The following is a 16,173-nucleotide window of genomic DNA, read 5'->3' on the forward strand; positions in this document are numbered from 1 at the left end:
GTAGGTCCTTGTTAAATGTTTCTTGCATTTTGTCTATTCTATTTCCAAGATTTTGGATCATCTTTACTACCATTATTCTGAATTCTTTGTCAGGTAGACTGCCTATTTCCTCTTCATTTGTTAGGTCTGGTGGGTTTTTATTTTGCTCTTTCTTCTTCTGTGTGTTTTTCTGTCTTCTCATTTTGCTTATCGTACTGTGTTTGGGGTCTCCTTTTTATAGGCTGCAGGTTCGTAATTCTCGTTGTTTTTGGTGTCTGTCCCCAGTGGCTAAGGTTGGTTCAGTGGGTTGTGTAGGCTTCCTGGTGGAGGGGACTAGTGCCTGTGTTCTGGTGGATGAGGCTGGATCTTGTCTTTCTGGTGGGCATGTCCATGTCTGGTGGTGTGTTTTGGGGTGTCTGTGGACTTATTATGATTTTAGGCAGCCTCTCTGCTAATGGGTGGGGTTATGTTCCTGTCTTGCTAGTTGCTTGGCACAGGGTGTCCAGCACTGTAGCTTGCTGGTTGTTGAGTGAACCTGGGTGCTGGTGTTGAGATGGAGATCTCTGGGAGATTTTCACCATTTGATATTACATGGAACTGGGAGGTCTCTTGTGGAGCATGTCCTGAAGTTGGCTCTCCCACCTCAGAGGCACAGCACTGACTCCTGGCTGCAGTACGAAGAGCCGGTCAAGACTTTCCATTGTGATTTCAATGGAACATCAGAACTTCCAGCTTCTGTGATGCAGCAGAATTCCAGGAAGGCAAACGGAAAGTACACAGGGAGGAAGATGAACTGCAGCAAAGCCTTTGTCATATGATAGTGACCTCACGGGTTTGCCGGTCAGCGGCCAGTCAGGGGTTCTCTATGGCAAAGTGGAGAGAGAGGAGCTCACGGAGCCGCTCTGCCTCCACTTCACTGTACACTGCTCCACATACAGTACATGTCTATAGTTATTTTTGGCACACAATCACATGTATATACATAATGGAGAGAGAGAGAGATAAACAGAAGTTTTAAAAAAAATAGTTTGCCCAGGAATGGAAACTTTACCTAAAAGATATATAATACACAATAAGGTGTTATCATAAATGTTATAAAGGGTTAGCAGGGGCTAAATCCAGCTTACTTCCTGTTTTTTTTTGGTTGCACTGGGTCTTAGTTGTGGCAGGTGGGCTCCTTAGCTGTGGCTCACGGGCTTCTTAGTTGCAGCTCACTGGCTTCTTAGCTGTGGCATGTGAACTCTTAGTTGCAGCATGCATGTGGGATCCAGTTCCCTGACCGGGGATCGAACCCAGGCCCCCTGCATTGGGAGGGCAGTGTCTTACCCATTGCGCCACCAGGGAAGTCCCTACTTCCTGTTTTTGTAAATAAAGTTTTATTAGGACACAGTCACACCCATTTATATGGATTGTCTACCCTGCTTTTGCAATACAGAGGTAGAAATAAGTAGTTGTAACAGAGACAGCATGATCCACAAAGCCTAAAATATTTACTAATCTAGTGCTTTACAGAAAAAGCTTGCTGACCTCTGCCCTAAATTATAAAAAAAAAAAAGTAAAAACAAAATCAACTTAATATTTACACGCATTAAGCACCACCAGGTAAACTGGACAACACACTGGTGCTACAAATTGGTGAAGCTTCCTCATCCAGATTCCCATTTAAGTTCATTCTATGTCTTCTTAAGAAATGCTTTATCTCATTGGAAATAAATGCGAGTTGGTTTTATTTGTAAAGCAGGTGTAGAGTTTCTTATACTCATTGAGCATATCGGTAGGAGGGCAAAATATTGTTCAGATGAGCCTTTAAAAAATCCTACCCAGGTAGTGATGTTGTGAAGCTCTCTTGGTAACCCTGGAAGATGACTGGAAGCCAAGGGAAGGGATCAAGCAGAGCCTGAAGTAATAGCAACATTAACCCAGCATCAACTGGCACGATGGACTGGGAGGTTGGCAGGAGTCAGAGATAGCAGCTAAAATGGTCCAGATAAAAGATGATTAGAGGAGGAATCCAGATTATGGTCAGGGAAATGGAAAAGGAGGGTCAGCAGAACGACAAATGTATGGAAGAAAAAAATCATCAAGATTGGCAAAGGGAGCCTTCAAACGTCACCCTGGAGTTTATGGAAATTAAGAGGAGGGTCTGAGGTTGCTAATTATATTTGGTCTTATATGCGTCCATTTTGAAGGTGATTTGTGAAATTAGTGGTAAATCATCTAAAATACAACCAAATCTTCCTAATGCCCATCTATAATTTAAAGAATCTCCTCTCTGTCCATAAGTCTCCTGAAGGCTTCTTTAATTTAATTTTTTTAATAAATTTATTTATTTTTGGCTGTGTTGGGTCTTCGTTACTGCATGCGGGCTTTCTCTAGTTGTGGCGACCGGGGGCTATCCTTTGTTGCAGTGTGTGGGTTTCTCACTGCGGTGTCTCCTCTTGTTGTGGAGCACAGGCTCTAGGCATACAGGCTTCAGTAGTTGTGGTGCATGGGCTCAGTAGTTGTGGCGCATGGGCTTAGTTGCTCCGCGGCATGTGGGATCTTCCTGGACCAGGGCTCGAACCCATGTCCCCTGCATTGGCAGGTGGATTCTTAACCACTGTGCCACGAGGAAAGTCCCTGAAGGCTTCTTTAGAACAAATTCCTATTCCTTTCACTTCTTCCTGAGTTATGAAGTTACTACCTAACTGTCACTGGATATCTAAGCTGTGTTGGGGACAGAATGAGAAGAGCATGCATAAATACATGTACGATTAAATGAACTAATGAACACATAGCACCTTCATATGTACATACACAAGAGAAAGTCACAGAGTGGCAGAGACTAAGACACAGAGAGACAGAGATGGAGAATCTGAGAGAGTGCATGAGAGACAAAAAGACAGATAGAAAGCAGGAAAGGCAGAGAGTGAAAGTGAAAGAGAGAGAGAGAGAATATGAACAAAACAGAGAAAGGGACAGAGTGAAATAGAGATACACAGAAACATAGAAACAGAGTGACATATGCAGAGGCAGAGAGAGACCCACCGCATGTGAGAGAAACACAGAGACACTCAGAGAGCTGGACACACACACACACACAGAGATGCAAAGTGAGACACATTCACACAGCACAGAGATCCACAACACACACAAAGTGAAAGACAGTGACAAAGAAGCATGCACACAGAGGGATATTCTCTGTCACTCTCTCTCTCACACACACACAAACACACACATACACAAAAACACACAGCAAAAAAAAAAAAAAGATATAAACTAGACACATATACCAGAAGGCAGAGAGGCACACACATAAAGACACACAGCTGCTCACAGAGACATCAGTATTGAGACACACGGAAAGAGATACATGCAAATAAAGAGACTTACAAACAGAAATCAAGGCAAACAGAGTCCAAGAAAGGGGGAAAAGCAGAAATCCAGAGAGAGTGGGACGGGAACAAAAGACACGTCTGCAGCCATATCAGAAGAAGCAAGGGAGTGAAATATGTCTGTACCTCCATGACCAGGTTATTATATTATCTCATTTTAATCACCATGACAACCTCATGAAATAAGAAGCATTATCCCCATTTTGCACATGGGGATAATGAAGTTCAGGTCCAAAGGCATACACCAGATAAACAAAGATAGAATTTGAACTCATCAAAGTGTAAGTGCTCTGTGGGCAGAGAGGGTGGGAAGGAACGAGGGATGAGAGGAAAGAAGGAAAGAAGGAAAAAGGGGCAGAGGGAGAAAACCAGCTCAAAAACCCTTAACAGCCCCTGCTCTATTTTTCCAAGCCTTTCCACGTGATTTCAGTAATAGGAAGCAATTGAAACCTGGGTTTCTAATTCAGTAGTAAGTGCTTAAATGTTTATACACTGGCACACACACACAGTAAGCCATTTTACAGTACACAGAAAGGACTCATTTTATTGTCAGCCCTTTAAAATCCCATTTGAAATTTAAGAGAGAATTTGCTGAATGGGTCAGAGCTTTTAATGTAGTGAACCCAGGGTTATGGATTTCAGTAGACAGTCCCTCTGGCTTTCAGTACCACGCATCACAATGGTGTGCGGATAGCAGTGAAGGAGTCACGTTATTTTGTACCAAGGCTCTTGTTTCTTCAAAACATCCTTTGAGAGCTGTTTTCCAGGAGTGTCTGTTGAGCTACTATATTTGAGGCAGTGGTTGAACTACAGTTACCTCCTACCCAGTCACAGATTTATTCACTTGCCAAATATGCAGGTCTCTAACAACACCTCTTAGAAACAAAACCTCTTTCTTCCAGACCATGTGCTTAATCCTACTCAGTGAATCTATAACACACCCAGGCTGAAGAGGCTCTTTGTATGCCTGTGAAAAGTGAAACTCTGGAGGCTCTGTTTCAATACAGGTAATTTTGTGTATCAACCCTGATTTCTCAGGAAACAAAGACGGTTGTTAGATGGAGAGACAGAAAAGAAACATAAACTCATGGGAAGACAGAAGAGAAACATAAACTCAAAGTGGAAAAAAAGGAACAAATCATTTCTGCCTTCAGCCCTGGATAACTAGCAGCTTAATGCACAAAACAAAAGTATGGTCTAATTCCTTTACTAAAACATATTAACAACATGTGTTAGGGATTATGATTCTTCCATCATGATTCTATTTAACAGAAGACCTCTTTTCCCTAACACCCACTGATAATCACATACGCAAATGTATCGCACATGTACACAACCCTGTAATAAGAAGAATAACTATACATTCCAACAGTTTGCTTCTTTCATGGACACTCTAATACTACACACTGGAAAAATAAAGGCAGCAAGCCCAGTGGGTATCACAGAGCAGGGACAAAGAAACCTTAAATGCAAACAGGATATGAGAGAATCCTGTTAACAAGAAAATAGGCACAAAACAGCAGTTTCTTATACTGAAGCAGGAAAGGCATGGTGGAGGGGAGAGGGCAGGGGACTCTTTTGAGAAAGGACATAAGAGGATTCAAAAGGAGAGGCCCCCAAGGCTAAGATAGCGTGGGCTCAGCTGCCCGAGTCTTGGTGTAGCTGCCTTTCCAGTCTGGTTACGGGCAGGCCACGGTTTCAGAGATAACAGTCATCAGTTCAACAAACCATTTTAAGTCACAAATAACAGCTAGAAAAGACCTCTGTGATTGCAAATGTTACAGCAGAAAGATGTACCACATAGTGGGCTTATTTCCAATTCATTTTCTAGAAATAATAAGTAATTGAGATTACCATTTGCAGACCACTCCCTCTGCACAGGTGCTTTCTATCCTGGCAGCACTGGTGAGAACTGAAAATGGGAGGAAATCAATGCTTCAGACCAGAGGCATTGCACAGTTGCCTTGTAGAGAAAGACCAGCTCCAGGAGTCTGCAGGACTCACCTCTGACCCAAATGACTGTTTTCACTCACCTAGAAAAAGGCTGTGCAGATGTAAAGGGAGGATGATCTTCCTGGGAAACCCAGAAAGAGGTCACCTGAGCCACAGCTACCACAAGTCACTAATGAATGTTCTGAAAAGTTCAGGGGCCCATTAAAAGTGCAGGATAATTTCTGCTGTGAGCTGGAAGCAGCAATGGCCTGACACCCTTCCTGCAATGATGCTGACTTTGATTTTTCCAAAGTCTCTCCCTGAACTCTGTCCTCCCCAGGAACTCTGACTTTCTCATTACAATTGAGCTTTCCTTTCAGGTCTGGACTAGGCAAAGATTGTGCCCATCATGAACACATAGGTGTCCCAGCAACTGGTCTCATTACATTTGTTACTTTATTTTTTTAAATAATTCAACAAATTTTTATTGAGCACTAATATGGCAGGCACCATTCTGAGTACTGAGGATATAACTAGAGATAAAAATGATAAACTCCCTGCTTTCCTGGAACTTATATAATAGGGTGGGGAGATTAAGTGACAACAAATAAAAATTATCTATAAAATATGTAATGGGGTAATAAGTTCTATGAGGAAAATACAGCAGGGAAAGAGGACTCAGAGACAAACACTGTAATAAAGAGCTGACGCCATTCTTGATGTTTGACTGCTGAGAGCTTTCAAACCACCCCCAATCCCCTTTCCTCTTCTGCCCTATATCTGGGCAAGCTCTTGAGAAAGCCCAGGGCTCCTTCCTTTGGCAGCAACAGGAAATTCAAAGCGCATGAGCAATCCTGCATGCACAAGGCCCCTCAGCCTAGTGCTTGCCTCTTATTACAATAAAAGCTGAACCTGTCTCTTTCCCCTGTTTTCTCAAGCCAGTTTTTGGCCTGCTTGGGCCCCTGCCCTACTCTCCCCAGAAAGCCCCATCATAGGAGTGATAAACCTGTTCATATTCTCTTACTGCATGTGTGGCATCGTCATCAGTCTCCACTTTTGAACCAGATTTTGGGTACGGGGTCCACTGGAGTTGGGAAGGTGACCATACCAGACGTTTATAGGGGTTGTCGCCAGAGAAATGCTCTCCAAACAGGAGGAGGAGGGGATTTCAATGGATCAGGGAGTGAGGCATGCAAATATACGGGGGAACACTCAGTGGGAGGAAACTGAGAACCCTGGCGCACTGAAGAAAAAGAGAGGTCAGTGAGGTTAGGGTGGAGTAAACAAGTAGTCTGGTGGGGTGAGGGAGCGGATAGGGGAGGAGGTCCCAGCAGGGGAAGCAGATCACATAGAGCTATGTGACCCATGCCAAGGGAATCTGGACTTTTCCTCCAAGTAAACTATCAGAAGGATTTGAGTAGTGAAGTAACATAATCTGACTTACATTTTAACAGAATCATTCCAATTGCTACGTAAGAATTGAAGTTAGGGGGGCAAAATGGAGTTAAGAAGAGGCCATTGCTGGCATTTCAGGGGAGAAGTAGTGCTGATGGAGATGACAGCAGCAGGTCAGGTGGTAAGAGGAGGTTTGAGTCTGGATATATTTAAAGGTTGAAACTGCAGGATGTGCTCATGGACTGGACAGGAGGTGTGAGAAAAAGAGAAGCTGCAAGGGACATTCTAGAGTGTTTGTGACTGAGTACCTGGAAGAATGGAGTTGTCATTAACTGAGACAGTCAAGATGGAAGCAAGGAGTACATGCTGAAGCGGGAGGTGCTGACAAAGTTCGCCACTTTTTTTTTTTTTTTTTTTTTTTTGCTGTATGCGGGCCTCTCACTGTTGTGGCCTCTCCCGTTGCGGAGCACAGGCTCCGGACGAGCAGGCTCAGCAGCCATGGCTCACGGGCCCAGCCGCTCCGCGGCACGTGGGATCTTCCCGGACCAGGGCACGAACCTGTGTCCCCTGCATCGGCAGGCAGACTCTCAACCACTGCGCCACCAGGGAAGCCCAAAGTTCGCCACTTTTGAGACGAGATGTCAATCAGATTTCTAAGTGGAGATGCCAAGTAGGAATCTAGACACATAAAAGTTGACATCAAGGGAGAAGACAGGGCTACAGATATAAATTTGAGAGTTAAGTTGTAGATGGTATTTGCAGCTGGGAACATGTCCAGAGAGAAAAGGGAAAAGCGTGATTGAGAGTCCTGGACACACTAACAATTAGAGGTCAGGAAGATTGAGGAAGATCCAGCAATGGAGACAACTTAAAGCTATAAACTGGCATTCCTGAACCTGGTTTATATGAGTCTAATGTAAAGACAGGTACTGATAAATGCAGTTCTGAACCAGGCTGGAGGCTAGAACAATTTTGGCACATCTGCTATGATAACAAAACTGTTTTGCAAGGCCTCTTGGGAGAAGGCTGTCTCCTCTTCCAGAGAGCCCCCAGCATTACGGTCAATCTGTTTTCATTTGTACTTCAGTACTTAACTCATTCATCCTTATGTCAGCTCTGGATGTAATTGTTATTACACTCATTTTATAGATGAGAAAACTGGGGTGGAGGCTGCTCAGAAAAGCAAAAATTTGTCCAAGATCAGAGAGCTTGTAAGACAGGGAAGACAGGCTTGAACTTCAAGCTCCCCAACTCTAGGGGGCAAAGAAATTAAATGCTTTGCCTGATGTCACATGATGAATTAATGGAAAAGATGGAATTAAAACCCTCATCTTGGGCTTCCCTGGTGGCGCAGTGGTTGAGAGTCCGCCTGCCGATGCAGGGGACACTGGTTCGTGCCCCAGTCCAGGAAGATCCCACATGCTGCGGAGTGGCTGGGCCCGTGAGCCATGGCTGCTGGGCCTGCACATCCGGAGCCTGTGCTCCGCAACAGGAGAGTCTGCAACAGTGAGAGGCCCGGGTACTGGAAAAAAAAACCCTCATCTTTAAATTCATTGTTACTTTTTTTCATTGGGAATAAAATCATCTTTTGGAAAATTCTAGTTGGTAATAATTTGCTAAAGATTATTGTATTTGCTGGTAAGCCTTACTGGAAGGGCAAAGATCAACCATTTCTGACCTTGACTTCCTATGTCCGTAGCATGAATATCAGGAACACACAATTAAAGGAATAGGCAATGTGAAAAACAGCAAATAAACAGTAAAATAAATAATCTTGAAGGTATATTTTAAAATGTTAAATCAGTCTTTAATGTAGGAAAACCTTACTAACATACCACATTTACAGTAACAGCAGGATATACCCCAAGGGGAAACAGGTATAATGTTTTCAGGGTTTCTTATTTTATTCTTATTTCTAATGTTTTTGTGTGACAAGTATAATATAAAATTGTTAATATTTTAACATTATTAAAAAGTTTTATTTTAAAATAATCATGATCTAAATTGACTTTTACAATCAACGTTGTATGATTTTTGTTAGTCAAAGGCCAATTATTTTTTAACGCCACAAAAATTACTCTAATTTTATAATGACATTCATGGAAAACATTACCATGTTCTGCATAAAAATAAAATCCTTCCATTTGTATTGGCTTACCAGTTTACATTTTTTCACATATATCTCATAACCAGATGGTGAGAATCAAAGGCCGAATTAGGAGAGGTAGGTATTTATATAAAGACAGGAACTATGGCTCAAAGAGAAAAGACCAGCAGAGTCATACAACAGGAGCTTGAAACTGAGCCTGTCTTTTGATTCCACAGCCAACACACTATCTGATGGCTTTCCACATAAAGCTAAATTTGTAGGGAAATTTAATAAATAAAGGATATATGTATTCTTAATGGAAATGACAGCAGGAAAGGTATAAGCAGATAGACAGAAAAAGATATGTATACTTTATATGTACCACTACCCACGAACTACGAATCATTAAGAATTAAAATTGGCACTTATAAAAAGTCTTTAATATATACGCAGTTCTAAAACTTTCCAAAACATTAATTCCCTCCTAATTCTACTGACATTTAGGTTGCTAATAGCTTTTTTTTTTTTATCTTACTCCCTCATATTTCTTTTTGTTTTTTCCTTCTGCCTTTATTTATTCATTTGGCTGCGTTGGGTCTTTGTTGCTGCGCTCAGGCTTTCTCTAGCTGCAGCGAGCGGGTGCGGTGCGTGGGCTTCTCGTTGCAGTGGATTCTCTTGTGGCGGAGGAAGACGGGCCCTAGGCACGCAGGCTTCAGTAGTTGCAGCACGCAGGCTCAGTAGTTGCGGCACACCCGCCCTAGAGCGCACAGGTTTCAGGAGTTGTGGTGAGCAGGCTCAGTAGTTGTGGCTCATGGGCTCTAGAGCACAGGCTCACTAGTTGTGGTACACAGGCTTAGCTGTTCCATGGCATGTGGGATCTTACTGGACCAGGGAATGAACCTGTGTCCCCTGCATTGGCAGGCTGATCCTTAACCACTGCACCACCAGGGAAGTCCCCTTCATCATTTATTAGTTGGAATTCTTCTGGTTCCTGTCCCCGTCATTTGTGTACCTGATATTCTGAATGAAGTAGAATATAAGCCATGCTGAAGAAATAATCATCAAAATAATGAAGGATATTGACATGAAGACTAGAGAGCCACAGCTGAAGTTCTTTGGCAGCGTTCGAGTTCCAACCGCTATTGTCATTTGTAGAGATGTTTTTCTCCAGGTAACTCAAAATATCCTTACCTCTCAATTCTGTAATCATGACAGCAATAATATGTCAAGTGCCTGGATGAGTCATGGTGACTGGCTCCTGTTTGCATTTATTATTGTAGATAACCACAGCAACTGCATTGTGGAAAGCACCCTGTGATATTTTCTCTTTAAAGGTGCAATTTCCCCTCTGCAGCAAGGAAATTCACTGTTTGATGTTAGGAGGGACAAAGAACCATGTTTGACGATCACAGCTCAGATGATCAGCAAAGTTCTGAAGGCCAGAATCTTAAATCAAGGTTGTTGGCAGGGCCATCTTCCCTCTGAAGGTCCTAGTGGAGAATCCTTGCTTGCCTCTTCCAGCTTCTGGTAGCTCCAGGCGACCTTGGCTTGTGGCTGCATCACTCCAACCTCTGCCTCTGTCTTCACATGGCCTTCTCCTCTGTCATCCCTCATATTTCTATATTTGTAGTTTCTAAGCAGAAAAGAAAGTTCTGGTTCCTTGCTGACTTTTCTAAATGCTTTCATATTTAGTGTGAGAATAGTAAACACATCTTTGATTTATTCAAGAAAAACTGGGTTTTAAAAGAGAGTTGATTTTCTCAACCATGTAATAATATGCTTCAAATATTTGGGGAAAAGAAAAAATTTAAAAATATCTTTAAACGACTAGGTCTTGGAGGTAAAATCAATTGTTTTGAGTGTTGTCGAGAAAACAATGGTAATGAAACTAAATCAGAACATCTCAATAACAACTAAAATTCACAATAGTTTTAAAACGGCATTCCTTAGAGGTTACTATGTGTGATGAAAAAGTTTCCACAGCTTAATGCTTTGAGAAACTACATCTTTCACAAGATGTGAAATGGGGAAAACATAATGGTAAAACACTTGAAGTTATATAGAAACTAAGAAAATGAAAACACGATAAAAAGAACAAATGCTTTAAAAATATCCATTTTCAATTAGAAAAGAAAAGAATAAATGGTAATGCCCTGAATCAGGGACAAGGTAATGCCAATGCACTTAGCCTTTACCTGTCTTCAGACCCATTCAAAACATAACTGGTAAAACAAATAAACAACAAATTCAAGAGATTTAGGTTAAGTCAGCATCATTTAGTCTCCCCTACTGGAATTTTATTCTCTGGTACTGTTGCATTGTCTTTATCCTTACATCTTATCTAAATATGACAAGGAAACCTCTTAAAGCTTGAAAGAAATGATAGACTTTCTTTGGAGAAAATAAAGTAGGTGTCCTTTCATGTTGAAGTCTGAAAAAAATCTCACGTCATCAATTTCAACATTTTCATTTTTTTACCCTCAAAAAACACTTAGGGGTTCACTACAGGACTGTCTAAACATTACTAGTGACAAATTTAGTACAATCCATATGGAATTTAATGAACAATATTTAATGAAAAATATTTAATAAATATTCATCAAACATTCAGGTGTTTAAAAATGTCTCTTTTCATGATGGGAGTTGAGCATAATACTTTTTGTCGAAGTTTTAATATATTTTCACTACAGTATCCAGAATCATAAGTATACTTTCCGGCTCCCAATAAATATCTTAGATTTTAAGAAAATAGAATAAAGAAACAGGATATAATTAATAAAAAACATATATACAAATATATACTAAAGAATATAAGCTATGCCTTGAGAATGTCAAAACGTGGGCGTTCCACATTGAGAGCTATAGACAAACTATATAGTGTAAATGATAAACTATAACATTAACTTGAAAAACAGGCATCATACTTATGCATTATAACATAGGTCTTTGCTAACTAGGTCCCATCCCTTGCACTCTTTGGGCTCCAGATCCTTGCATCCAACTGCCTATTTTACTTCTTACCCTGGATGTCTAATTAACACACCAAACTTACAGGTCCAAAAGAAATTTAATTTTCATTCCCCAAATCTCAGTTTTCCTTATCTCAGCAAATGGTTTGCAATTTGCCTAGACATTTGAACCAGAAACCTGGGACGCATCCTTGATTCTATCCATTTCTTCACTCTTCACTCCCTATTTTTGAACTAACAAGTCTTGTTATCTTTCCTTCAAAATAGATCCCAAATTGGTATAGTATTTTCCAGTTTGCCTTCATCTTTTTCCAAATACTCTGATGGGAACAAAATCAAATTTCTCCTCCAGGGTCTACTGAGCCCCATAAGATCTGGTCTATGGATGACCCAGCTCCTTCTGTTTAAACACTCAGGCTATGTCCTCTGTGGGCTGCTCTGTTTTCAGGTTATTCCATCCAGACTGCAGTCCCCCAGCTTTTCCATGGCTGGATCCCACCTGTCATAACGATTCCTCAGCTCACAGGTCACCATGTCAATGAAGTCTTCCCTGACCATTCAATCTATTATAATTAGCAATGCCCCACTCTCACCACTCAATGGTCTCCATCACCTCAGCTGGTTTTGTTTCTTCATAATATTTATCATTATCTGTAATCGCTTTTCTTCATGTGTTTGCTGGCTTATTTTCTCTCTCCTCAAACCAGAGTGTAAGTTACGTGAGAAAAGGGGTCTTGTTTGTCTTCTGTGCCCCTTTCAACTCAAACCTACATTACTTGCATGAATGAATGAGTGACATGATCCTATTCCTAGGTAAATCCCTAGGTATGGCAGAGCTATTTAAATAAGATAAACTGTGCAGCAAGAGTCCCCCAGAGGATCACTGATGTCTAGAGTTCCACCACATTCCTCACCTATTGATATTAAATGCAGCATTAATATTAAGAAAATATAGAGCTAGACCCAATCATAAAATGTAGGATGGTCTTCAGTAATGTAGAAAATATAGAAGATTGGAAAGTGGGGAAAGAGCTGCCTTCCCAGTCTCAGGGGAAGAGGATAATTACCCCAACACTCCATGACTAAGAGAAGCCAGTACCTCAGCATTTTTTTTTTTTTAAGGACAGTGTGGCTGCCAGCAGTTTGAGGCACATCCAGTGTTTATGCAAAAGGAAATTTTGTAACTGGAGTTTTTAAAAAGAGAAAAAAGATGGGGTTGGGTGGGGGGTGCTAAGTGCTTCCAGCCAGGGAAAACCAACCCTAGGATGTTTTTATACAGCTATATACAAACACTCAACTCAGACTGTGGCTTCTGCCTGCAGGTAAATGTCCTTTGGAATATATTACTTACCTGAGATTGACAACAACTCTGGATATACTTAGGGAATATGTGGTTTCACTTTCTTTTAAAGATTTATATTAAATATCTATGGGGCTTCAAACCACGACTCATGAGACACGCAATTTAATTTCTCTGAGGATGTGGACCATGTCACTTGTTCACTCTGTGGCCCTACTTGAACCCCCTGCTATGTTGGCTGCACAGCAGACACTGACACTTCCTTTCAGGGGAAGTTCACTGAAAGGAATGAACACTGGACAGCAAGAAAGCAAGATCTCCTTGAAGGGATAAGATGTCATAACAAAATGACTTTCTCCCTTTCCCAATCTTTAATGCCAAGAACTGTTTGTACTCTTTCTGTGAGAAATCAACAAAGAGGATTAGGTAATACAACGCATCTCTGCTAAAAAAAATCATTCAGTTTTCCTTTGGCAAATCTATATTTATTTCTCTCTCTCCTCCTCAACTTGTCTTCAGGTAAGTGGTTAGAGATTATTACACAAACACTCGTCTTTCCTCAAAGAACTTTAATTAAGAGTTAGAATACTTAATAACTAAAAGCAACCAGGAGTTCTGCTTTCAATTCCTAGTTCTCTCAAATTCTCTGCAGCTATAGTATTTCCCCCAAATCAGTGCATTACAAATTCAGAGAGGTGAAAAGACTATTTCATTTCATTTAAAAATGTCAAAGGAAAACACCTTGAAAAAAGACTTGTAGCAAATACGACAAACTGTTAATTCCTTTATTATATGAAATGAGAGCGCAAATGAATAAGATAAAACATTATGTGCCAAAGAGATGAGTAAAAGACTCAGAAGAGGTATTTTAAAAGGGAAATACAGCTAGAAAACTATCCCACCTTGCCAGTAATCTTAACAAAGAAATTGAAAATGTTTGTTTCTAGTCTATAAAATTATAAATAACAAAGAAATTTAAAATGTTTGTTTCTAGTCTATAAAATTATAAATAAAATTAGAAATCTTTTCCTCATTTTTTTTTTTAAATAGGACATTCTTTGTTCAAACAGAATATCACTACGAAGCCCAAGCAAGTTGGGTTTCATCAACCGTATTTGACAGGGTGGGCCATGGAAACTGGCCTATTCTCCCTATTCTCCATCCTACAGGGACTTTTGAGGAAGCTTAAAAAGCATAACGTGTTTCAGGTGTTACCCACGTAAGTAAAATGTAAGCGTTACTGACTGACAACAACAACAACAAAAACAACTAGTGTCGGGCTTCTCTGGTGGCGCAGTGGTTGAGAGTCCGCCTGCCGATGCAGGGGACACGGGTTCGTGCCCCGGTCCGGGAAGATCCCACATGCCGTGGAGCGTCTGGGCCCGTGAGCCATGGCTGTTGAGCCTGCGCGTCCGGAGCCTGTGCTCCGCAACGGGAGATGCCACAACAGTGAAAGGCCCGTGTACGGCAAAACAAACAAACAAACAAACAAACAAAACCAACTAGTGTCTAGTTTTCCATGAAGGACACTGGAAGACCACTATTTTTAATACCACTCAGTATCGATAAGAGACTGTGCAGTGGGCATACTCCCACATTGTTGATGAGATTCTAAATCACATCCACCACTCTGAACAGCAGTCTGGAAATATGCCATAAAAAAATCACCAAAATACCCATGCCCTTTGACTACCTTCACTTCTGAGGCCCTACATGAAGCTACTAAGTACAGCATCGTTTAAGGTGGTAAAACTTCAGAAAAAAATTAATGCATGAATCCAACCATTCAATAGATACTTACAGAGCAAATGATCTTGCAAAAGTTAATGTTGCTAATAAAGGATGAGAGGAAATAAGAATGGGTGGGGGCATGGTCTAGAAAAGCCATGAAGAAGTTCATTAGGTAGTGCTTACTATGTCCTATACTGAAGGAGGCTTTCATTTTACTGGAGGGCATTAATTCCTTAAATTACATAGTCCAGATATCATATCATCAAAGAATACAATGAAAACTATAAGAGAAAATATGTAGCTTGTGGCATTATAATTATTCTACTGGGAATCCTCAAGTAAGACCACAACTCTGATATTGGCAAAATCTCCTGGAGGAAAATAAAGGTCAAAAAGCTAAAACACTTTTCTGGGACTCCTTGTCTTAGCTGTGGATGTGGGGAATCTTTAGCTATTTGAAGTACTCCTGACCAAAGAAAGAGGAAGGATGGTTTCTCCCACAAGGAGGCAGGTCAGGAGTTAGATGGAAGGTCTCTCCATGGCAAACTCCAAGCTTAAATTTACAGGCATTTTGTAAATAAGATTATCCAGTTTCAGATTCTTCTCTGTGTTATCTCTCCTGTGTAATTCCATATCTTTAATAAAGTCTTATTTAAATGCCTCCAGCCTCGTCTCAGTTGTGCTGTGGGTAAAGAAAGGCAACCTCTGTTACCATCCTTCAAGGGCGGCTGGTTTTGATTTGATTACAGGCTGAGAAACTTCCTTGTAGCCTCAAGAATGCTTAGACAATCAGACAGTGAAAAAATAAGCATCTCAAAATACAAATGAGACCAGGAAAAGGACAACAACTTCTGAGGGCAAAAAAGCAAACGAACTAATAAAGACAAGCTTTAGGCTAATGCAACTGTCTCTGCGGGTCTATTTTCAGAAGGGGGCAATTTATCAAAAGTTCATGGAAATGATTGCTTGAGGTGGTGGGGAGACAAGTGCAAGTCAAAGCAAAGTTTCTTTTTAAGTTTACAGCAAAACCAAACAAAAAGATATTCTGATGTAATCACTTATTCAAAAGAAAACAAATAGAAAAACAAGTATAATCATTGTTATTAGTTTTTGTGTGTTATTTAAAGACCAACATTTTAAAAGATGATCTAATTCAACCCTTGGAATAACTGCTTTCTGTAAACACAAAAAAATTTCATAATCAGATGCATGCTATGTTTACAGAAATTTTAATCCGTCTAAACATGAAGTGGACTGGATTGCGAGTCTGTCTTCTCCTGCCTCAATATAAAACACATTAGTACATTCCTGATATCCTCCTTTTATTTTCTCTGACTTGTTTTATACTCATTTTATCTTGGGGTTTTGCATACATCTTTGTAAGTCACTTAAACTATGTTCTGG

At 40.8% G+C, this 16,173-nt stretch overlaps 1 protein-coding gene across 5 annotated transcripts in view; it reads right to left on the reverse strand.

The window, feature by feature from the left end:
• Positions 1–16,173, reverse strand: part of SLC27A6 (solute carrier family 27 member 6) — a 64,135-nt gene that overhangs the window by 26,921 nt on the left and 21,041 nt on the right. The window lies entirely within an intron of this gene.

Source organism: Orcinus orca, chromosome 3 (genome assembly GCF_937001465.1).
Source record: "Orcinus orca chromosome 3, mOrcOrc1.1, whole genome shotgun sequence".
Taxonomy (NCBI): Eukaryota; Metazoa; Chordata; class Mammalia; order Artiodactyla; family Delphinidae; genus Orcinus; species Orcinus orca.